Genomic DNA, 23,961 nt, shown 5'->3' on the forward strand with positions numbered 1-23,961 from the left:
AAGCTCTAAACAATGTATTTGCAGTGGAGGCTCCTTCCTGGGCCACCTTAGTCCAGTCCACAGTATGCCACACCTGGTGCCCCATCTCTATAGACCTGCGTCTGGTTCTAATACAGGATCTGGGTAAGTAGGGATGATTGCCCACCTGTTCTAGGCATCTATATGGGCCAGTCACCAACACATTTCTGAACTTGCTTCTACATCTAGTGAAACGGTTTGTGGAGTAAACCAGACCTCTATGCAGATGCCTTATCTTTAGTCTCTGGAGCACCCTCTAAAAAAGGGGCACCAGGAATGTCACCTGAATGGGTGTAGACAGTAAGCCTGTCAAATTGCCAACTGTCTAATAGAGATTTGAGATGACTAGCACTCCCCTTATCTCTTTCCTGATCACTTTAAGCTTTGTTTCAACTAGCACTGAAGCACCTCTTTCTGAATCCAAAACGCCCATCCTCTTTGATAGGACCAAATCTGAATTATCTGTGTTTTCTATAAACCATCAGTCTTTGAATGAGGTCCATCTGAGGATTGCTGTCAACAGTTCCAATAGCTAGGTGAAACACCAAGGCACTGAAGAAAAACCAAATGGAGGGGACTTGCAACTGTCCGTTTTCCCTTACCAAATGAACTAGAGATAAGTTTGGTGCTTTGGCAAGATGGTACTGTTAAGGATGTGATTTTTTAATTCAGTTTCCTGAAATTAGGATTGGGATAGCCCCTAAATAAGTTAGTGTTTCCATCCTGAAATGACAGTAAAGAAGAAAATGTTTTGGATTCCTCAGGTTTATAAGTGGTCTAAATATTTAGTTTTTCATTTGTACTAGAAAATGATTGCTGATAACAATTCAGGGATGTCTGGGGCAGTGCCCAATTGCCCTTTTTTAAGAAGCTTTTTTTAACCTCTGCAGATGTCAAACCTGGCCCTTTGAGAAAACCTCATTGGAACTGGCAACCTGTCCTGAAAGGAGGTTGCATGAAAGTCTATTTGGAAACCATTTACCACCAGAAGGGATCTTTGAAAGTACTTTTCCAGTCTTGTACAAAAAGAGCTATACTTCCCCCACTTTTGCAAAAAGGAGAGAGCACAATCTTACCTTATACTACCACTCCCCTTGTCTGACCATCATAGTAGCCAAAGACAAAGCATTGTGCCTTCTTCTTTGTGGGAAGAACACTGGGCTGGAGTATTTGAGCTGCAGGTTGTATTGAGATGTGAAGGAGAATAAGATGCTAGCGAAGTCAACCATGAAAAAACCCATCTAAAAACTCCCACCAATGAAAAGTGAGCTTTGTCTTTGTCACCTGAATGCACTTTACTGGGGCAAAGTCACAGGTTAAGGCCGACCGCAATGGAGAACTGGTCGGATACAAGGACCAGGTTTGTCCTGATGAAAAGTCTTACCTTTGGTCACTTTTTTGGAGCATGGATTTTTCCAACTGAGCAAGGCTGCAGACCATGCCCAGGACCAAGGACAGCACTTGGCGGTCGAGACTCACACCAGCAGAGGCTGGCAGCAGAGTCCAGGGCAGGTTCAGTTAGAACTGGGCAGTTGCAGGAAAGACCTTTGGAAGCTTGTTGTATCCCTGTAGCTCAAACAGAAAGCCAACCAACTGACCCTTGGAGTCACTTATGGGGTCCAATATTCAAGGCAAGCAGATCCGTTCTTCCTTGAGGTTCTTCAGAGAACAGGACAGGCCTTCTTCTGGTTCTTCACAGGTCGAGGATGTTCTAAGTAGGGGTGGCTGGTGAACTCTGCTCCCTTGGTGGAGTTTACAGAGTTTTGGAACTCCTTGCTCCAAGCAGAGCCAAGAGTCCGGCAAAACAAACTCCACCAGCTGACAGTAGAGCAGAGTTCACCAGCATGCCACTCATCCACCCCTAGAACTTAAGAATTGGATGAGCATTTGTCACCGCTGCAGTGCCTTTCTAAAGTTTCAGGAAGGTGGTCTTTCAAGAAGTTCATTTAATTTGCGTTATTTCAATTATGTCAAGACTACAAATTCCAGAATGCCTTGATTTCTCAAATGAAACACACAACAGTTAAAGTTGAGTTCTGGTGGCATGCAGTCACTTTTTGATCCTAGGCAAATGCAGGTTGACAATCATTTGCCCTAGGTCCTGTGCTTGCTTTGCTGTCAGCCAGAGCACGGAGATGACCAATCGTTTGCACTCCACCCTGTGCCTGCTTTTCTGTACCCCATGGTATTAAATGGACTAGTCCACAACAATCCACGTCACTTTATCAGCCCCTCTCTGTACGGTCTGCTTCAGTCAGAGCTATTTGACCTTTTTGCTGCAGCTTCGCCCCACACACCTTCCCCTGGAGTTGGTGGTGCCTCACTTACCACCAGTGTGACAGGCTGCTGGAATTCCTCCCTCTAAAGCCTGACGTTTGGTCGCCTCTTATATATGGGTTCCTGCGAGCCTTGCCTCCACCACCAGCCAGAAATGCGGCCTGGAGATGACCTGTTTTTCAAGAGATGCTGTGTTTTTTTCTCTCACCCGGTTTACAAGGTCTTTAACATAAAGCATCACCGTTAGCAGAGCCAAACCTGTTCCCAGCAGCCGGTGCACTCCCTGATCGTCTTGAAGGTAGGACCAAAAAGTAAACCCACCCCACAGGTTTGCAAGATGCTGGAGGTGGGAGAGTAAAGGCGTTACACCCAGAGATCACTCTCACAGGCCCAACTCCTAGCAGCAGCAGTATCTGTTTATGTCAGCTCTCTTGTGCAAACTACATAGTTCTGGGAACCGGTGCTGGGAGGGGTGTGAGCCGAGATACAGGGAGAGGTGTCCAGGTTCCACAGACCTGGTATCACCTGTAGCAGAGTGGGTGATTGCCTCGGACCAGCCTGCATTCTAGCGCATGACTAACTTGTGTGATCTGCTTGAATGTCAAGTAAAGGTCTGAACGTGTTTAAGCAACACAGGAGTGGAGACACTGATGGACTGCCACCTATTTAAATGCAATTGTGAAGTGCTGTATGGCTCTAAGCATCTCAATGAGTGCCCTGTCAGTTAAAGAACATAGACATGTTGCACTCAAGATCACACAATTTGTTTAGAACAGCAGACTTATCCACCAGAACACTTGTCAGCTTCACTGCATGGAGCACCCTTTTGCCCCCTACCCTATTCCCCGAAAGGCACTCAGACTTCACCCACTTCTCATGGAAAAAGTAAAAACAGGAACTGAGGGGGTGAAAAGCAACCGAAAGAGTAGATCAGGTTTTGTGTCAAGAGGAACAGACAGCTTTTCAATATTGCTTCAGTCTTTGTAGGGCAGGGTGAAGGTCCCTAGCAGGGACCAAGGAAGCGTTGACATCTGGTTTTACTTCAACGTTCTTTGACAGCAATGCCACCTTTCTGTGGATCAATGCCAACTACACACAACGAATGCATACATATGTCAAGAGGTATTTAAACTCTCTATACTCAAGCTTCTTGTCCACTGCTTTGGTGTAAACCACAACCACAGGGGAGCCATTCAATGGTCAGGTAACACTGGATACTGACAAAAAGAAAACAACTATTTTCTAAAAGTAACAACAACAAAGTGATGGATAGAATGTTCAAATTAATCTCAGCCACTGGCAATAGCTTGGTGCTGCATCCCAGTCCATTGTTTTTCGACAACCATGCCACCTCAGTTTGGAACTAGCCTTATGCAAATTAGCCTTGATCCTTCTTCAATAGGAACAGTCCTGCCCAAAAATGCCAGGTGAGGTCCTCCCTGAAACGAAACACAAGCAACCCAAGATTGGTTTCACCCTGATTGGGGCTCATCAGTTGGTTATAGCTTGGTTACAGTGGCACAACGAGTGTGGGACTCATGTCTGCCATGACAGCCATCCCTGCAGCAAAGTAATTTTCAGAATAAGCCTTTTCCAAGAAAAAGGTCTTCTCTGAGTGCTGCAGGTAATGCATCTGTCAGTAACAAACAAGCTTAAAGAAACATAGCAACTTGTGCTTTCCAAAATAAAGGCTCTGAGCACCATGTGCTAGAAATGTATTTCAACAGCAAGAGGAAGACATTTGAGGATTGTTGTTATTTATACTGTGATTGATTGGTGGTATTTAATGTTGCTTCCTGCAAGGTCTGCAGGAATTTTGATATTGTAGTGTGTTTAAGTGTTGTGAAAAATAAATTGTGAGAAAAGGGATTGCATAATATGAGTTTCCAGTAAATTTCAAATGGAGATTAAATATGTTCAAATAATCTCTATCAAAGGTCATCAAATGTTGCTTTGTCTAAAACTTAGTGCATGTTGGTCTGTCCTTCTCCAGTACAATGATCTTTAAAGGACATTCAGAGAGAACTGTACAAAATGGCAAAATGGGTTTTGGTAGAACCTTGCATGGCTTAAAGTGTGCTCCAAGTCATGAATAGAACAAATTTGGTTAAGTCTTATTTTCTGCCATTGTATAGTGTTCAAGACACATTGTTTGGATGCTCCTGAGTTTTTTGTTTTACATATTTATCAGTGCTAGTTGAATAGAGTCACACATGATTCTTATGAGAGGACTCAATATTATCAAGCTTTGGTGTAGTATTTCCCCAAGCATGGTTAATTTACGGTACAAGAAAATAAGAATTATGTGATGTTTCTTAATAAATCATCAATTGAAGATTCCAAAATTGTATAAGGTATCTTAAGAGCCCCTTTACACCTAAGTGTAAGGAGAACTGTTAAGAACACCCTATTTACATTTAGCACAAGTCCTCACTTGGTGCAAATTATGATGTTAAAATCGCAAAATTCTCCACCAAAAAATAGGAAAGCTCTATGGTAGAATGTGACTGAAGCAACTCCCATTTTCTTGATTCCACAGGGTATTCAAACTGATTATTGATTATTTTTACTGCTTCACATTATTATTGGAGTTACTATAATATTGTTTTTATTATGCTGCTTTGTATTATAGTATATTTTATTGCATTATTTATGTTTTTTGTGAAATGTATTTTTTATGATTTTCAAAAACAAAGTTTTGTAATAATTGTTGGGTTGATGGGGGAGTAGGTGGATAGTATTTTCCAAATATATATAAAATGACTTAAATAATTATTATGCTAATTATATATTCTTGTTCAATTGATAGTTGTTTGGTTACATAACTAATCATTTTTTAAATTTTGTAATAAAGTTACATTTTGTGCAGTGGGATTTATTTCTACTGCGTGGGAAGTAGTTTACATTAAATATATCTACATTAATAATACTTAATGTATTAATTATTCATGTTTCAATTGGAAAGTAGTTTTTATTAGTATAATTGTGAAATATTACACTGTGTGTTTCTTTTAGCATTATTTATTTGTTTATGAGACATTAATTCTATGGTACTTGATGTGAGTAGTATGTTCCAATTATTGTTAACTTTGTAATATTGAAGATTGTCATTTTCTGTTTATATGTTTTATAATTTCCAAAATATTTACTATTGTGGATTGTATGGGCAGGCTTTGAAAAATAAAATGGTTTAATCTTTAAATTACATTAACTTTCTCATAGAAATGTTTTTATTTATCTTGCTTATTTCTTAACTTAACGAAGTATGTAATTTTATTATTATTTTATGTAAAAAGATTAAGTCAGCGGTTCCTAACCTGTGGTCCGTGGCTCACCCTGGGATCCGTGACACATTCCTAGGGGGTCCACAGGCCTGGGCTGGCAGGAATGCACTTATGCAGCTGGGGCTCTCAAAACACATGCATGTTTTTATATTTATTACTTCCTTTGTGCAGCAGTTTTAAAAGCACTGCAAAGTTCCTTGTTCATCCAGCAGCTTTTGGGCAAAAATACAAGTGTCAGGATTAATGTACCAGCTGGAGACAGATGCAAGTATTGTCAAGTGGCAGTTTTGACATCTAAGGTAGCGCACATGATTAATATGCCTGCTACAAGGAATTTGTATCATGCAAAGAACAGTATTGTATGTGCATAGCACAGTGGGTTACTGCTTTTGTCACAGAGATTATTTTGGCACTGTGCAGTTCATAATTTACAATTGTAATCTAGCACAGTGAGCTATGGACTGCCATTAAAGAGCTGCATGCAATCGTCATGGAACAAATTAAAAAATGATATGTTTTACCCCAGTCTTTCATTTTCCTTATGCTGCTAAAAAAAGTTTGCTTGCGTAGAAATACATTTGTCAATGCTAACCACTGTGTTATGTTCTGAATCTTGAGTGTGTGCTTCTCCAGACCAAGCACTCTTAAAAAAAGCCTACCAGTGTGGATGATATGTCAATTCTATACCTTGTAGTCCCCTTTAAAGTGCTCTGACACCCTACATTGGTATGAGAGGTGCTATAAAACAAATTAATTACATGTGATAGAGAGGCTATGGAGAGATGAGAGACCTTTATGGGTTTACTTCTTTTCCTCACCGCATATTAATGTGACAAAGCTTTCTCAGATCTTGTTTACGTAAAACATAAAAACAGAAATTACTTGGGAAATGTAGAATCTGACCTGAGGATTCAGCTTTTCCTAAATAAAACCAAACATTGAAAAGTTAGTTGCCGAGAAGCAGCATCAACCTTGCTATTACAATTTTTCAATTTGTGCCTATTTTTTCAATATAAAAAAATATAAATCTTTAGTAATTTGTGTATTTGTTTGGCGTGTACTTGTTTGTGTATTTTTTGCAAAATTCTGTTTTAATGTTCGAAATTTAAATTGTACAAATTGCTTTGGGGTCCCCGGCTTCCAGTAATGATCCAATGGGGGTCCTCAGGAGTACACTGGATTAAGTTATTAAATGGGTTGTGTTACATTTTTAGAGAATTGGGTGGGTTGAGTTTTGTAAATAAATTATTATGTTATAATTATTTTAAAAGTTAAATATGTAAAACTTTTAAATTGTAAACTAATCATTTGGTTTTTGAATGTACATTTTCGTTATAACAGGAGTTATATGTTTCTGTTTGTTTTTTACATGGACGGTTGAGGTAATATTTATTCTAAAAAATTATGTAGTCGTTTTTTAACAATTCAGATATATTTTGAAAATGTTTAAAATGTATTTTAATAAATTTTTTAAAGGGTATGTTTTATTATAAAGGTAGTTTTTTTTGTTTTTTTTATTACTAGTTTAAATAATTTTAAACATGTACTCTGTGCATTGGAACTGACCCTCAAAAATGAATTCCCCCCAGTGTATGCACTTTCTCTAATGTGTGTTAGATAGACGTTGGAATAGAAACTCTGACCTGACCATCCCCTCAATGGATGCATGTCCCTCAATGTTTGTTAAATTGAAGTAAGAATCTTAAATCTGCCTCCCCCAATTTATGCACTTTCTCCAATGTGTTTTAGGTTTCGAGTAATAATAGTAAATCTGAACCCATCCACTTTATTAATTTCCCCAGTGTTTGTTAATTTGAAGTTAGAATAGTAGATCTTCCCCTCCTCTTAGGTATGTATTTCCCCACAGTGTTTAGACTGGGTTTCGAACTGAAAATCTGCCAACAAAATGTGCGCACGCTCCCTTATGTTTTATGACAGGAGTTAGAATCATAAATCTGCACCCCCCCACACTTTAGAATAGTAAACCTGTCTAACTCTCTAACCCTCCCCTCGTGTATGCACTTTCCCTAATGTTTGTTATGCTGGAGTTGGAATTGAAAATCTGCCAACACTATGCATGCACTTTCACCAATGTTTGTCAGAGTGGAGTTAGAACAGTACATCCAACAGTCTCTCGTGTATGTATTGCCCGAATATTTCATAGATTGGGGTTAGAATAGTAAACCTGCACCCTCTCTCCAATGGATGCACTTTCCCCAATGCTTATTAAATTGAAGTAAGAATAGCAATTCTGAGCCACACCCAAACCCTCCCCTCCCAAATATGGATGCATTTTCCCCAATGTTTGTTAGTCTTGATTCGGAATAGCAAATCTGACCCCATTCTATTTACATTCCTTATTGTTTGCTAGACTTAAGTTAGAAGAGTAAATCTAAACCTCCCGTCTCCCCTAAGAATAGTTATTGTCCCTAATGTTTGTATGATTGGACATGCACAGTGTATTTGGATTCTTTTAATGTATTATTTGAATTACTTTTAGATTTGCATTAGGTTACTTCATGTTACAGAATATTTAATTTAAAGGTATGTCAGAGTATTGGCAAAGGTGACTTACATTTATAAGTAATTTACATGTGTGAGTTTACTGTTACACTTTTGAGTAACTTTACTACTTTTGGCTGATCACCATTTATCAGTATCCAGTTACTCCAAAGTATATACTTGCATGTCACCAACCCCTGAAACAGGGGATGGAGCCACATTTACAAGTGTAAGTTACTACTACCAAAAAAGAGCAGTAGTAAGCCAGCACTACATATGGCCAACCACTGAGTGAAGTACGTTGTCTGGTCGCTGCCTACCTATAGCCAATCACTGATACTGAAGCCAGGGGCCTGAACCAGAAGTCTATAGGAAATAATGGTAAATTAAATTAATGCATCTCAACTTTTTAAATATATATCTAAGAATAGTTTATTGTCAGTAATTGTATACATAATTAAAAATGTGTTTTATTTTATGTTAAAATATTTTATTAAATTTCTAAATTGAAAAAGAAGTGTAGCTTTAATTAAGAAAAATTAATTATTAACTCTGTACATACCATTTTAAATATGTACTACATAATAAATAAACATAAACATTTTACTTAGGTGGGATTGTTTTACGTTAAACTTAAAAAGGTAATTTAAATGAAATATGTAAAACTTAAAAATAAGGTAATAGTGCCATAGTTTATTTTTACCAATTTTTGTCACGCTTAATAAATGTTTTTACTTTTCCCTATATGTTACCACAAGGATATTGCAGAGATCTCTGATATCACTATTGATGTAATTCTGATATAAATAGTTAATAATTTTGGTCTATTAATTTGCATTACATTATTTGTTTGAAGTTTAAATTATTAAAACAAATAAACAGTACAAGTAAAAAGTATATGTGTTTTGTGTTAATTATTAAAATGATGTTTGGAATTAATTAAAAGTTATAGTTTAACAAAAAAGTAACGATACACTATTTTTTACATTTCAAAAAGGTTATTCAAACATGTTAAATTAAAAAAAAAGTTTTATTTTTGATACTTTAACATTAAGGTACATTTATTTATATTTATAAGTGGCTTAAATAATTTAATTTAAGTTAACATTATTTCCTCTGGGGTTTTATCTTAAGTCTCTGTTTCTATTATTTTCTGTAGGAGAGTGGTCAATACCAGTTATTGGCCATGTATAGTGCTGGGCTTACTCCTAATATGACCTGAGGTAGAATTAGTACTGTTTGGGTCCTTTTTGGCTGTAATAACTTTAGAAGTGCTGTTTGTGAATAGAAATGAACTTATTCTTTTGTGGATGGGTACATGTCCCACCTTTAACTTCCTAATTCTCCCTAAAACAGTCCTTACTCCTGCCCTAAACTCCCCCGTTTAGTTGTATTTTCCATTTTGCAGCCACTCACCTCTGTCCCTTCCACGTTTACTACTAAAAACGTATAGTCACAGGTGCAGAGACTTTGCAGTTCAAGCAGAGGTCTTCAACCAGAAAAAAATACTAGAAGATAATGGGAACCGCCACATGTTGGTATGCCAACAGCATTATGTAGAATGTTAGTTTCACTATTGCAATACAACTAAATGTACCACAAAATGCAGTTGGTGAGCATGCCCCATTGTGTTTTATTATTTATTAAACATTTGGGATAACACTTTTAATTAAGAATTACTTTTATTTGCATAATACATTTGTTTATGCATAATTAAACTTTATTGTTTCTATCAGTTCTTAAAGTTATTTTAAAGATATACATTTTAATATTTTTAACTTAACAAATTAATGTTATATGTAGTAACCATAAGAAATAAAATATATAACAAAATTATAATAATATATTAAATATAAATATATATTTTTGGATATTTTCAATTTAATAATAATTTAAATTGCAATTAAATACATATACTTAGCAGCAAAATGTCTATACCTCTATTTCTTCTATGAACCCGAAGGTTCATCTGCATTCTTTATTTTTTGGCTCAGGTTATATGACCTCAAACGGAAAGTGTGATGGTCCACAGTGCCAATTTTGGTGGTTGTTAGGACACATGATACTGGTGTCCCCACTCTTTAGTTGTAATGAGATCCCCATTCTGATTCATTAATGATCATGAACAATGGAACATTTGCTAGTGGAAGGTCATTCTGAGGTTTACTGATAGCTGATGGCAAACATCTTTTTGTTTAAATGCTGAGTGCAAGATGAAGGATGGATGCTTGCCAAGAGAAAGTCCAAGGATAGCCCACCACTTATGTCTTCTTCCCCAGAGAGAGTAAACACATGTTCACACCAGTGTAGCTTTTCTAGGGATGTCCCTTTCTGTAATGTACATTGCATGCTAAGAGCTAGAAGAACCTGTCCTTGTCCAGAATGAGAACATTCTGGTCCCACTTGAATGATGGGCATATTTACCTTTTTATACCAACTGATTGTGAGTGGAAACATAGGCCCTCATTACAACCCCGGCGGACTGCAGTAAAATAGGGAAAAGTACTGCCAACAGGCTGGTGGGACTTTTCCCCATAATATGACATTGGTGGTTGAGTTCAAGCCAAACCGCCAATGTACCACTCAGTCCACCACAGCGGTAACAGCCGCTGGGCTGGAGACTTCAGTCTCCAGCCAGGTGGCCATCACTAGCCAGCCCGTGGGATTAGGACCTCACCTACCGCCATGGTTTTCGTGGCTTCCTAACCGCCACGAAAACCATGGTGGTAGGCACTATCAGTGACAGGGAATTCTTTCCCTGTCACTGATAGGGGTCTACCCCACCCCCTCTCCAGGTTTCATACCCCACCCCGTGCACTACAGACCCACCCCCAACATACACGCACCTTCATGCACCATTGTACACACTGATATATACACACTCATACCCACATTCACCCATGCATGCATATATACATTCACACACACATCCACACACACTGACATACATACAAGCACACATGCATTCACACTACACAACATACATGCAATCACACATCCATACATGCACACACATACAACACGCAACACACACCTGCATTAACACACACGCAAACATTCAATAACACCCCCCACACACACACACAACACCCCCCACTCCCCTCCCCTGTTGGAGCACCTGACTTCCCTTATTTCAGGGGGTCCTCCGGCAGGAGACGGGATGGGGTGCTGCTGCCAACAGCAGCATCCACCAGCAGAACACCGCTAGGTCGTATCATATGTCATGATACGGTCTGTGGTGGTCTACTTACCGCCATCCGCCACCATGGCTGCAGCCGGAATTCCGGCATCCTTCTGGCGGAATTCCGACTATGGTCATAATTTGGCGGATGGCCGGTAGCTGCGGCAACAGTCTTTTGGTGGCCGTCACTACGGCGGTAGGCGTTTTTTACCGCAAATGTTATAATGAGGGCAATAGTGCTGTCCAACAGCCATGGACAGGACATATGAGCTAGTGATATCCTCCAGCTCATTAAAGACTCATTATAACCAAAGTTGTGCAGACCTGAGGCAATCATCTGATTCCTCTATACTCAAATTCTCTATGGCACACCCCTTGTGTGCAATATTGTTGCTGCTGATTGTTGGCCTCTGGCCTTTGACTATACTTCTACTGGCTGTAATTTAGCTCACTAATTTCCCTCTGGAGACTTTTCCACTTTCCACCATCAGGTGTGCACCCCCTCAACACCAACTTTACTAAGTGCCTGATTACGAGTTTGGCGGTCTGACTGTAAGTAAGCCACGGTGGTGTCCTCCAAAAGACCATGATGTTGGTGTTCATGCAGACTGCCGTATTACGAATCACGCAGCCAGGACTGCTGAAACCCAGCCACAATTCCGACACCGCCAGGACTCTGGATGGCAGGAAAGAGGCGGTTTCACCACCAACAGCGCCAGCTCATCCAAAATCATCCAAACCAATTGCAACCCACAAAACACAATAGCAGTTCTCCCATGGCGGTAAACCAATGACATTGTGAAACGCAGCGGTCAGGGTCCTACACAGCAACACTCCACACCACATTGGATAGTTTGGATTCCACACACCTCTCACACATCCACACATTCGACACACCTCAAACTGCACTATTAAACACACCCCTTCGCACCCCACAGTCCTTTGCATCAAAAACACCATGCACAGCCAGATAGAGGCCGCACACAGAAATTAGGAACCATTAAAAAGGCACCCCTCAGCACTACAAATACCACTCATCACACACCTTCATATCACATATTCCACATTGTTTTAATCCACACTTCAAACACCACCCTCCACCCACTCTCCAGCACCCATACTTGTTTTCCTTATTCTGTTGTCCACCACCACCATGTCCCGCAAAAACATCCCTGCTTCACAGGCAATGTGTTGAGGGTCATGGTGGATGAAATCATCAGGATAGAGCCACACCTATTTGGATCTCAAGTCCAACAAACATTAATTACCAGAAACATGGAGATATGGTAAAACATAGTCAACAGGGTGAATTCTGTAGGCCACTATCCACGCACAAGGAAGGACATCAGGAAGAGGTGGAATGACCTCGAGGAGAAGGTACATTCCATGGCTGCCAGGCACCAGCTGGCGGTCCACAGACTGGTGGTGGGTCCCCACCTCCTTCCCCAACATTCACATCATGGGAGGAGAAGGTCTTGGACATCCTGCATCTTGAGGGCTTGACAGGAATACCTGGAGGAGTGGAGTTGGGTAAGTCACAACACTGAAAATACATAGCACCCACACCCTAGCACCCGTATTTTTTTACCTTATCGTGTTTTCCACCACTGCCATGTCCCCACAAAAATATCCCCGCTTCCCAGCTGATGAGTTGAGGGTCATGGTGGATGAAATCATCAGGGTGGAGCGACACCTATTTGGAGCACAAATCCAACAAACCTCTATTGGCAGGAAAATGAAGATGAGGCAAAATATAGTTGACATGGTAAATTCTATTGGCAGCTATCCAGACTCAAGGGAGAACATCAGGAAGAAGTGGAACGACCTCAAGAAGAAGGTATGTGCCATGGCCTCCAGGCACCAACTGGTGGTCCACAAGACTGTTAGTGGGCCTCCACCTCCTCCCCCAACATTCACATCATGGGAGGAGAAGGTCTTGGACACCTTGCATCCTGAGGGTTTGACAGGAATACCTGGAGGAGTGGAGTCAGGTAAGTCACAACACTGAAAATGTCACCCTAAAGTTCTGTTTTGCAGGCTCACTGAGCACCTTTTGACATATTAGCAGCCAACACACTGACCACCCAGTGTCCAACTGTCCAAATACTTCTCTCTGGCATACCACTTGTCGACTAAACTCACCTGGGCCCACAGTGCCTGTGAATTGCGTGGGTATTACAGGAACTGACAGCACTACAGCTCTTAGCAGGAACTGTTCTACCATTAAGAAAACCAGAACAGTGCACCAAAATGAAAATAGCCTTGCATGTCAACTATACAATCAACTAAACCCACCTGAATGATCCAAAATATCACAGTCTAGGGCAATGATAGCAATGTCATGGGCATCTACCAGTGCAATACCACCAACACACAGCTACAGATGTGTCCAAACCTGAAATTGCCCTTTTAGCTCCCAACACCCATTGAAAGCTACTCACCTGGGAGGAACACACATATCTGCAGTATGCTGTACTAGGTTTAACCTGTTATATCTGGCCAGGTAGATTGGTTATCTCTAACCTGATGTACAGGTAAGTTTCCACTTCACATTCTGGAGCTGTCTGTTGTCTCTATACTGAACTATTGCTAACTGGGAGATGACATGGAAATATTAAACAACACAGCAGGCGAAATATGAGTCTATCAACAGACCTCCAACTATCTAACTAATCATGTAGCAAGGTGTATGTCACAGGAATTCCCTGGATTCCAAATAGCTCTACCGCAGATTTTAAAGCAGGTGTCACTGTCATATCAAAGAATCTAGCTAAGCCTTTCTGTATGACCCAAAGCATATCTACCTGTCAAAGTTTGATACCACATGTTGCATCACAGACTGTAACAGCCCACTCTACTACCCACCTTACTCTTACATGGGTCTCATTGGAGCAGGCTTCCCCTGGTGTAGTTGGATTCCTCAGTGGTATCAACAACCAAGGATGGTTTGGATATACTGAGGCCCGTATTTATACTTTTTTTGCGCCGCATTTGCGTCGTTTTTTGACGCAAAAACGGCGCAAACTTGCAAAATACCATTGTATTTTGTAGGTTTGCGCCGTTTTGCGTCAAAAAGCGGCGCAAATGCGGCGCTAAAAAAAGTATAAATACGGGCCTGAGTGTTTTGTTAATAAATGGGATATATGTGCAACAATGAGCCATTCTTATCAGAAAACCATCACCAGAAATTGCACACACACAAACAGGACAGATGTGACTTACCAACCAGCCAGGCCCTCTCTGGGTACAGTTGTGCCATCAGCTGGTGGATTGTGCTGTTCCACATAATGAAGGCATCATGGACTGAACCCAAAAAACGGGCACATACATGTGAAGTGTGTAGGTCCTCCAAACATACAACTTGGACGTTGATGCAATGGAAGTTGCAGTATACTTGTTCATTGGCATGCAGTGGAAACAAGCCAACATGTGTGCCATCAATATCCTCTACCACATGTGGGATGCGTGTACAATCATAAAAGACAGCCTTCACATGGGCTAAATCCCTATGTCAGGGAAACTGGATGTAGCTGTCCAATTGTTTCAACATTGCAGAGATGACATCCTTCAACACCAGATTGAACATAGGTTGGGACATATCACCAGTTTGGGCCACTGTATGTTGGAAGGACCCGTTGGCTAGGGAGTGCAAAACTGACATGACCTGTACAATGGGTGGTATGCTGTTTGGATTACTGATAGCTAGCATCAGATCTGGCTCCAACTGACAACATAGATCCACTATTGTTTGCCGAGTCAGACGATACAGGAGGATGATATGTCTTTTTTCCATGACCTGAAGGTCTAGCAGTGGACGGTAGACCGCTGGTACCTTTCCCTTGGTACCTACATACGACAGGAAATGAGTTGTGACATTAGGCATTGTGTTCACAGCAACATACATGATGCATGTCAAGGTTAACATGTGACAAGAGAATTTAGAAGAGATGGACATGGTAAGCAGTACACATCACAGCTGCTAATGACACAAGGATCACATGCTACCCCCTTGGCGTGCCACACGTGTACACATCATGCACCTGGACCTAAATCCAAAATGTGCATCGCAAATAGTGTTAACAACCCAATCCCACATTTCATGCCACTAAAATGGCAGCTGCCTGACTGTAGGAGGCTGGACTGGCTTGTAGTGAGTACCAAGGGGTACTTGCACCTTGCACCAGGCCCAGTTATCCCTTATTAGTGTATAGGGTGTCTAGCAGCTTAGGCTGATAGATAATGGTAGCTTAGCAGAGCATCTTAGGCTGAACTAGGAGACGTGTGAAGCTACTACAGTACCACTTAGTGTCATATGCACAATATCATAAGAAAACACATTACACAGTTATACTAAAAATAAAGGTACTTTATTTTTATGACAATATGCCAAAGTATCTTAGAGTGTACCCTCAGTGAGAGGATAGGAAATATACACAAGATATATGTACACAATACCACAAATATGCAGTATAGTCTTAGAAAACAGTGCAAACAATGTATAGTTACAATAGAATGCAATGGGGACACATAGGGATAGGGGCAACACAAACCATATACTCCAAAAGTGGAATGCGAACCACGAATGGACCCCAAACCTATGTGACCTTGTAGAGGGTCACTGGGACTATTAGAAAATAGTGAGGGTTAGAAAAATAGCCCACCCCAAGACCCTGACAAGTGAGTGCAAAGTGCACTAAAGTTCCCCAAAGGACATAGAAGTCGTGATAGGGGAATTCTGCAGGAAAGACACAAACCAGCAATGCAACAACGATGGATTTCCAGTCAAGGGTACCTGTGGAACAAGGGGACCAAGTCCAAAAGTCACAAACAAGTCGGAGATGGGCAGATGCCCAGGAAATGCCAGCTGTGGGTGCAAAGAAGCTGCTACTGGACTGTAGAAGCTTAGGTTTCTGCAGGAACGACAAGGGCTAGAGACTTCCCCTTTGGAGGACGGATCCCTCACGCCATGGAGAGTCGTGCAGAAGTGTTTTCCCGCTGAAAGACCGCCAACAAGCCTTGCTAGCGGCAAATCGTGCCCAGGAGGGACCAGGATGTCGCAAATTGCGTCAGGAGAGAGAGGGGACGTCGAGCTAGACAAGGAGCCCTCTCAGCAGCAGGTAGCACCCAGAGAAGTGCCAGAAACAGGCACTACGAGGATGCGTGAAACGGTGCTCACCCGAAGTCGCACAAAGAAGTCCCACGTCGCCGGAGAACAACTTAGTAGGTCGTGCAATGCAGGTTAGAGTGCCGTGGACCCAGACTGGACTGTGCACAAAGGATTTCCGCCGGAAGTGCACGGAGGCCGGAGTAGTTGCAAAAGTCACGGTTCCCAGCAATGCAGTCTGGCGTGGGGAGGCAAGGACTTACCTCCACCAAACTTGGACTGAAGAGTCACTGGACTGTGGGAGTCACTTGGACAGAGATGCTGGATTCGAGGGACCTCGTTCGTCGTGCTGAGAGGAGACCCAAGGGACCGGTAATGCAGCTTTTTGGTGCCTGCGGTTGCAGAGGGAAGATTCCGTCGACCCACGGAAGATTTCTTCGGAGCTTCTAGTGCAGAGAGGAGGCAGACTACCCCCACAGCATGCACCACCAGGAAAACAGTCGGGAAGGCGGCAGGATCAGCGTTACAGAGTTGCAGTAGTCGTCTTTGCTACTATGTTGTAGTTTTGCAGGCTTCCAGCGCGGTCAGCAGTCGATTCCTTGGCAGAAGGTGAAGAGAGAGATGCAGAGGAACTCGGATGAGCTCTTGCATTCGTTATCTAAAGTTTCCCCAGAGACAGAGACCCTAAATAGCCATAAAAGAGGGTTTGGCTACCTAGGAGAGAGGATAGGCTAGCAACACCTGAAGGAGCCTATCAGAAGGAGTCTCTGACGTCACCTGGTGGCACTGGCCACTCAGAGCAGTCCAGTGTGCCAGCAGCACCTCTGTTTCCAAGATGGCAGAGGTCTGGAGCACACTGGAGGAGCTCTGGACACCTCCAGGGGGAGGTGCAGGTCAGGGGAGTGGTCACTCCCCTTTCCTTTGTCCAGTTTCGCGCCAGAGCAGGGCTAAGGGGTCCCCTGAACCGGTGTAGACTGGCTAATGCAGAATTGGACACATCTGTGCCCATGAAAGCATTTCCAGAGGCTGGGGGAGGCTACTCCTCCCCTGCCTTCACACCATTTTCCAAAGGGAGAGGGTGTAACACCCTCTCTCAGAGGAAGTCCTTTGTTCTGCCATCCTGGGACAAGCCTGGCTTGACCCCAGGGGGGGCAGAAACCTGTCTGAGGGGTTGGCAGCAGCAGCAGCTGCAGTGAAACCCCAGGAAAGGCAGTTTGGCAGTACCAGGGTCTGTGCTACAGACCACTGGGATCATGGGATTGTGCCAACTATGCCAGGATGGCATAGAGGGGGCAATTCCATGATCATAGACATGTTACATGGCCATATTCGGAGTTACCATTGTGAAGCTACATATAGGTAGTGACCTATATGTAGTGCACGCGTGTAATGGTGTCTCCAGCACTCACAAAGTCGGGGAATTTGCCCTGAGCAATGTGGGGGCACCTTGGCTAGTGCCAGGGTGCCCACACACTAAGTAACTTTGCACCTAACCTTTACCAGGTAAAGGTTAGACATATAGGTGACTTATAAGTTACTTAAGTGCAGTGTAAAATGGCTGTGAAATAACGTGTGCATTATTTCACTCAGGCTGCAGTGGCAGGCCTGTGTAGTATTTGTCAGAGCTCCCTATGGGTGGCAAAAGAAATGCTGCAGCTCATAGGGATCTCCTGGAACCCCAATACCCTGGGTACCTCAGTACCATATACTAGGGAATTATAAGGGTGTTCCAGCAAGCCAATATGAATTGGTAAAATTGGTCACTAGCCTGTTAGTGACAATTTGTAAAGAGAGAGCATAACCACTGAGGTTCTGGTTAGCAGAGCCTCAGTGAGACAGTTAGGCATCACACAGGGAACACATACCTATAGGTCACAAACTTATGAGCACTGGGGTCCTGACTAGCAGGGTCCCAGTGACACATAACAAACATACTGAAAACATAGGGTTTTCACTATGAGCACTGGGTCCTGGCAAGCAGGATACCAGTGAGACAGTGAAAACACCCTGACATACACTCACAAACAGGCCAAAAGTGGGGGTAACAAGGCTAGAAAGAGGCTACTTTCTCACACAACCCCCCCCCAAACGAAGGACAATAAGGCTAACCTTGGCCAGTTGAGACTTTATTGTCTAAGTGGTGATAAGTAGAGAGTAGCTCTGCAATAGACTGGTTACTCCCTTTATCATCCACTATATGGTTACTTCCCTGTGGGGATGTAAACCACCCTGTTTGAAGTTTTTTAGCTAAGCAACAATGTGAAGATGTATTTTCAGAGTTTCTATCAGTAAGTTTTAGTTTAGAGCAGTGGGAATTGTCCACTGAACCTATTTGTAGTGATGGAAATGCCAGACAGGGATGCTGTCTCAGAAAAACCATAGCTGGGCAAAAACTTTGTCCATATGGCTGGAAGAGAGAACAGGGATGCTGTTTCTCTTGAGTTGGAGCAGGGCAGGGATGCTGTCCTATGAGCTCCACACTAGGGCAGGGATGCTGTCCTAAGTGTTGTGAGGCAGTGCAGGGTTTCTGCACTAAAGTTTCTCTGGGAGGGTTGGAGGGATGCTCCATGTTAACTAAAATGGTGCTCTTTTTGTCACCAATGTTAGTTATCCCACAGAGAGGTACTTCTACCTCAGGGAGTACAGCTTTGCCAGCTGATGATTCCCTTGGAACAGGTGCCACCCCAGGAGAGGTTTCTCCCACCACAGGAATGATATCCTGATTGGCAGGGTGGTTAGGGGATACTGTGATACCCTTTTTACCTGTTGTTGGAGAGGGATCCTGAGTTTTCAGGCCTTCTCTCCTTTGCTTTTTCATTTCAGTAGAAATGAGAGGGAACAATTCCTCTGGGATGCCCAGCATGGCTGCATGGGCATAAAACTCTACATCAGCCCAACCTGAGGCCTCTAGGTCATTACCTAAGAGACAGTCTACAGGTAAACTAGGTGATACCACCACCTGCTTAGGGCCAGTAACTCCACCCCAACTAAACTGAATTATAGCTAAGGGAAGAAACTTAGTGGAGTTATGGACATCAATAATCTTATACTGTTGTCCAATGATGTGTTGTTCAGGATGCACCAGGTTTTCAGTCACCAAAGTTATACTGGCACCTGTGTCCCTGTAGGCCAAGGCCTCAACACCATTTATTGAAACTGTCTGCCTGTACTTATCCATTGTAAGGGGACAAGCAGCTAGTGTGGCAAGGCCAATGCCACTAGGTGTGACAGAAACTGTCTTGGGACTAACTATCCCAGTTTCTACTATGGACCCATAAGTGAACCCAACTACACCCTTAACTTGACTGTTGCCAGCAGTCCCACCACTAGTACCACTACTGCTAGGGGCACTAGAGCTTGATGTATTAGTGCAGGTAGGCTCAGGGGGTTTACCTGGACAGGACTTATCCCCTGGCCTATGGCCTCTATTTTTACACACAAAGCACCAAGGCTTTTTAAATTGTGTAGGTTGAGAAGAAGAGGAAGAATTTGTTTTATCCCCACCCCCTGAAGAGTGTTTAAGATTTGAAGTGGGATCTTTGGTTTTACCCTTATCCCCATGCTTATCTTGAGATTTTTCACCATCTTTCTTCTTGTTGTTCTCTTTGTCACCCCCTGTATGAACTTTTCTGTTCACCCTTGTTCTGACCCATTTGTCTGCCTTCTTTCCCAATTCTTGGGGAGAGGTCAGATCAGAGTCCACCAAGTACTGGTGCAACAAATCAGACACACAATTATTAAGAATATGCTCTCTCAGGATCAAGTTATACAGGCTGTCATAATCAGTAACTTTACTGCCATGTAACCACCCCTCCAAGGCCTTCACTGAATGGTTAATGAAATCAACCCAGTCTTGTGAAGACTCCTTTTTGGTCTCTCTGAACTTTATCCTGTATTGTTCAGTGGTTAAGCCATAACCATCCAGGAGTGCATTCTTAAGAACTTTGTAATCATTAGCTTCATTCTCTTTCACAGTAAGGAGCCTATCCCTACCTTTTCCACTAAATGATAGCCATAGGATATCAGCCCACTGCCTTTGAGGGACATCCTGTACAGCACAGGCCCTCTCAAGTGCAGCAAACCACTTGTTAATGTCATCCCCCTCCTTATAAGGGGAACTATCTTGTGCAGATTCCTGGAATCATGCTCTTTTGCAGGATGACTATGGGGAATACTGCTGCTGCCACCATGGGTTTCTAAACCCAGTTTCTGTCTCTCCTCCTCTACTTCTAAAGTCTGTCTATCCAAATCCAGCTGTTGCTTCTTGAGCTTCAGTCTGGTTTGTTCCACTCTCAATCTATTGAGCTCCCTTTCTAACAATCTGTCATCAGGGTGGGTGGGAGGGACATGTCTTGAAACAGAAGTATGATGAGAATGGACAGAAGGAGACCTGTCCCTTACAGAGGGCACCCTAACAGCTTGGCTAACAGAAACATCATTTCTACTGTGATGAGAATGAATGCTCTTGCTATGATGTGAGACAACACTATCTGTATGGTGTGACTCAACATCAGTACCAACTATGCTAGACTGTCTAGTAATGGGCAGGCTTGGAAGTTTCTTTCCTGAATCTTTTCCTGGGGGAGTCCCTGGATCAGATTGGGAACCATTAGCTACGTTTTCAACAGATGGGGCACTTTTAGCCTTATCTTGTTCTCTAAGCATGTTAAGTAACAATTACAAGGAAGGATTCTTCCCTACACTCAAACCTCTCTCTATGCAGAGACTCCTTGCTCCTTTCCAGCTAAGGTGATCATATGCAATCTTGGACAGATCAACATTTTGGCCTGTGCCAGACATTTTTAGAGAGAGTTAAAGTGATAGAAAAAGAGAAAAAAGTTTGTCAGAGCTTTTTAGAAAGGACAGAGAAAAAAACTTTTTAAACTTTTTAGAACTTTTTGAAAGTTTAGAAGTACTTTTCAGCACTTAGAAAAGAGTGAAAAGAGGAAATGCAAAACTTTTTAGCTATGTGTACACACACTGACCTTGTTTTGTATATTTTTCTCTTGAAAAGTACAATGACAAGAGTGGTAAGTAGTCTCAAAGCACTTATCCCACCGCTGCACAACCAATGTAGGAGGGTAGACTGGCTTGTAGTGAGTACCAAGGGGTACTTGCACCTTGCACCAGGCCCAGTCATCCCTTATTAGTGTATAGGGTGTCTAGCAGCTTAGGCTGATAGATAATGGTAGCTTAGCAGAGCAGCTTAGGCTGAACTAGGAGACGTGTGAAGCTACTACAGTACCACCTAGTGTCATATGCACAATATCATAAGAAAACACAATACACAGTTATACTAAAAATAATGGTACTTTATTTTTATGACAATATGCCAAAGTATCTTAGAGTGTACCCTCAGTGAGAGGATAGGAAATATACACAAGATATATGTACACAATACCAAAAATATGCCGTATAGTCTTAGAAAACAGTGCAAACAATGTATAGTTACAATAGGATGCAATGGGGACATATAGGGATAGGGGCAACACAAACCATATACTCCAAAAGTGGAATGCGAACCACGAATGGACCCCAAACCTATGTGACCTTGTAGAGGGTCGCTGGGACTATTAGAAAATAGTGAGGGTTAGAAAAATAGCCCACCCCAAGACCCTGAAAAGTGAGTGCAAAGTGCACTAAAGTTCCCCAAAGGACATAGAAGTCGTGATAGGGGAATTCTGCAGGAAAGACACAAACCAGCAATGCAACAACGATGGATTTCCAGTCGAGGGTACCTGTGGAACAAGGGGACCAAGTCCAAAAGTCACAAGCAAGTCGGAGATGGGCAGATGCCCAGGAAATGCCAGCTGTGGGTGCAAAGAAGCTGCTACTGGACTGTAGAAGCTTAGGTTTCTGCAGGAACGACAAGGGCTAGAGACTTCCCCTTTAGAGGACAGATCCCTCACGGTGTGGAGAGTCGTCCAGAAGTGTTTTCCCGCCGAAAGACCGCCAACAAGCCTTGCTAGCGGTAAATCGTTGGGTAAGCGTTTTTGGATGCTGCTGTGGCCCAGGAGGGACCAGGATGTCGCAAATTGCATCAGGAGAGAGAGAGGGGACGTCGAGCAAGACAAGGAGCCCTCTCAACAGCAGGTAGCATCCGGAGAAGTGCCAGAAACAGGCACTACGAGGATGCGTGAAACGGTGCTCACCAAAAGTCGCACAAAGAAGTCCCACGTCGCCGGAGAACAACTTAGGAGGTCGTGCAATGCAGGTTAGAGTGCCGTGGACCCAGGCTGGACTGTGCACAAAGGATTTCCGCCGGAAGTGCACGGAGGCCGGAGTAGTTGCAAAAGTCGCGGTTCCCAGCAATGCAGTCTTTCGTGGGGAGGCAAGGACTTACCTCCACCAAACTTGGACTGAAGAGTCACTGGACTGTGGGAGTCACTTGGACAGAGATGCTGGATTCAAGGGACCTCGCTCGTCGTGCTGAGAGGAGACCCAAGGGACCGGTAATGCAGCTTTTTGGTGCCTGCGGTTGCAGGGGGAAGATTCTGTCGACCCACGGGAGATTTCTTCGGAGCTTCTAGTGCAGAGAGGAGGCAGACTACCCCCACAGCATGCACCACCAGGAAAACAGTCGAGAAGGCGGCAGGATCAGCGTTACAGAGTTGCAGTAGTCGTCTTTGCTACTATGTTGCAGTTTTGCAGGCTTCCAGCGCGGTCAGCAGTCGATTCCTTGGCAGAAGGTGAAGAGAGAGATGCAGAGGAACTTGGATGAGCTCTTGCATTCGTTATCTAAAGTTTCCCCAGAGACAGAGACCCTAAATAGCCAGAAAAGAGGGTTTGGCTACCTAGGAGAGAGGATAGGCTAGCAACACCTGAAGGAGCCTATCAGAAGGAGTCTTTGACGTCACCTGGTGGCACTGGCCACTCAGAGCAGTCCAGTGTGCCAGCAGCACCTCTGTTTCCAAGATGGCAGAGGTCTGGAGCACACTGGAGGAGCTCTGGACACCTCCCAGGGGAGGTGCAGGTCAGGGGAGTGGTCACTCCCCTTTCCTTTGTCCAGTTTCGTGCCAGAGCAGGGCTATGGGGTCCCCTGAACCGGTGTAGACTGGCTTATGCAGAATTGGGCACATCTGTGCCCATGAAAGCATTTCCAGAGGCTGGGGGAGGCTACTCCTCCCCTGCCTTCACACCATTTTCCAAAGGGAGAGGGTGTAACACCCTCTCTCAGAGGAAGTCCTTTGTTCTGCCATCCTGGGACAAGCCTGGCTTGACCCCAGGGGGGCAGAAACCTGTCTGAGGGGTTGGCAGCAGCTGCAGTGAAACCCCAGGAAAGGCAGTTTGGCAGTAACAGAGTCTGTGCTACAGACCACTGGGATCATGGGATTGTGCCAACTATGCCAGGATGGCATAGAGGGGGCAATTCCATGATCATAGACATGTTACATGGCCATATTCGGAGTTACCATTGTGAAGCTACATACAGGTAGTGACCTATATGTAGTGCACGCGTGTAATGGTGTCTCCAGCACTCACAAAGTCGGGGAATTTGCCCTGAGCAATGTGGGGGCACTTTGGCTAGTGCCAGGGTGCCCACACACTAAGTAACTTTGCACCTAACATTTACCAGGTAAAGGTTAGACATATAG

The sequence above is a fragment of the Pleurodeles waltl genome, chromosome 3_1, assembly GCF_031143425.1.
Source record: "Pleurodeles waltl isolate 20211129_DDA chromosome 3_1, aPleWal1.hap1.20221129, whole genome shotgun sequence".
NCBI lineage: Eukaryota > Metazoa > Chordata > Amphibia > Caudata > Salamandridae > Pleurodeles > Pleurodeles waltl.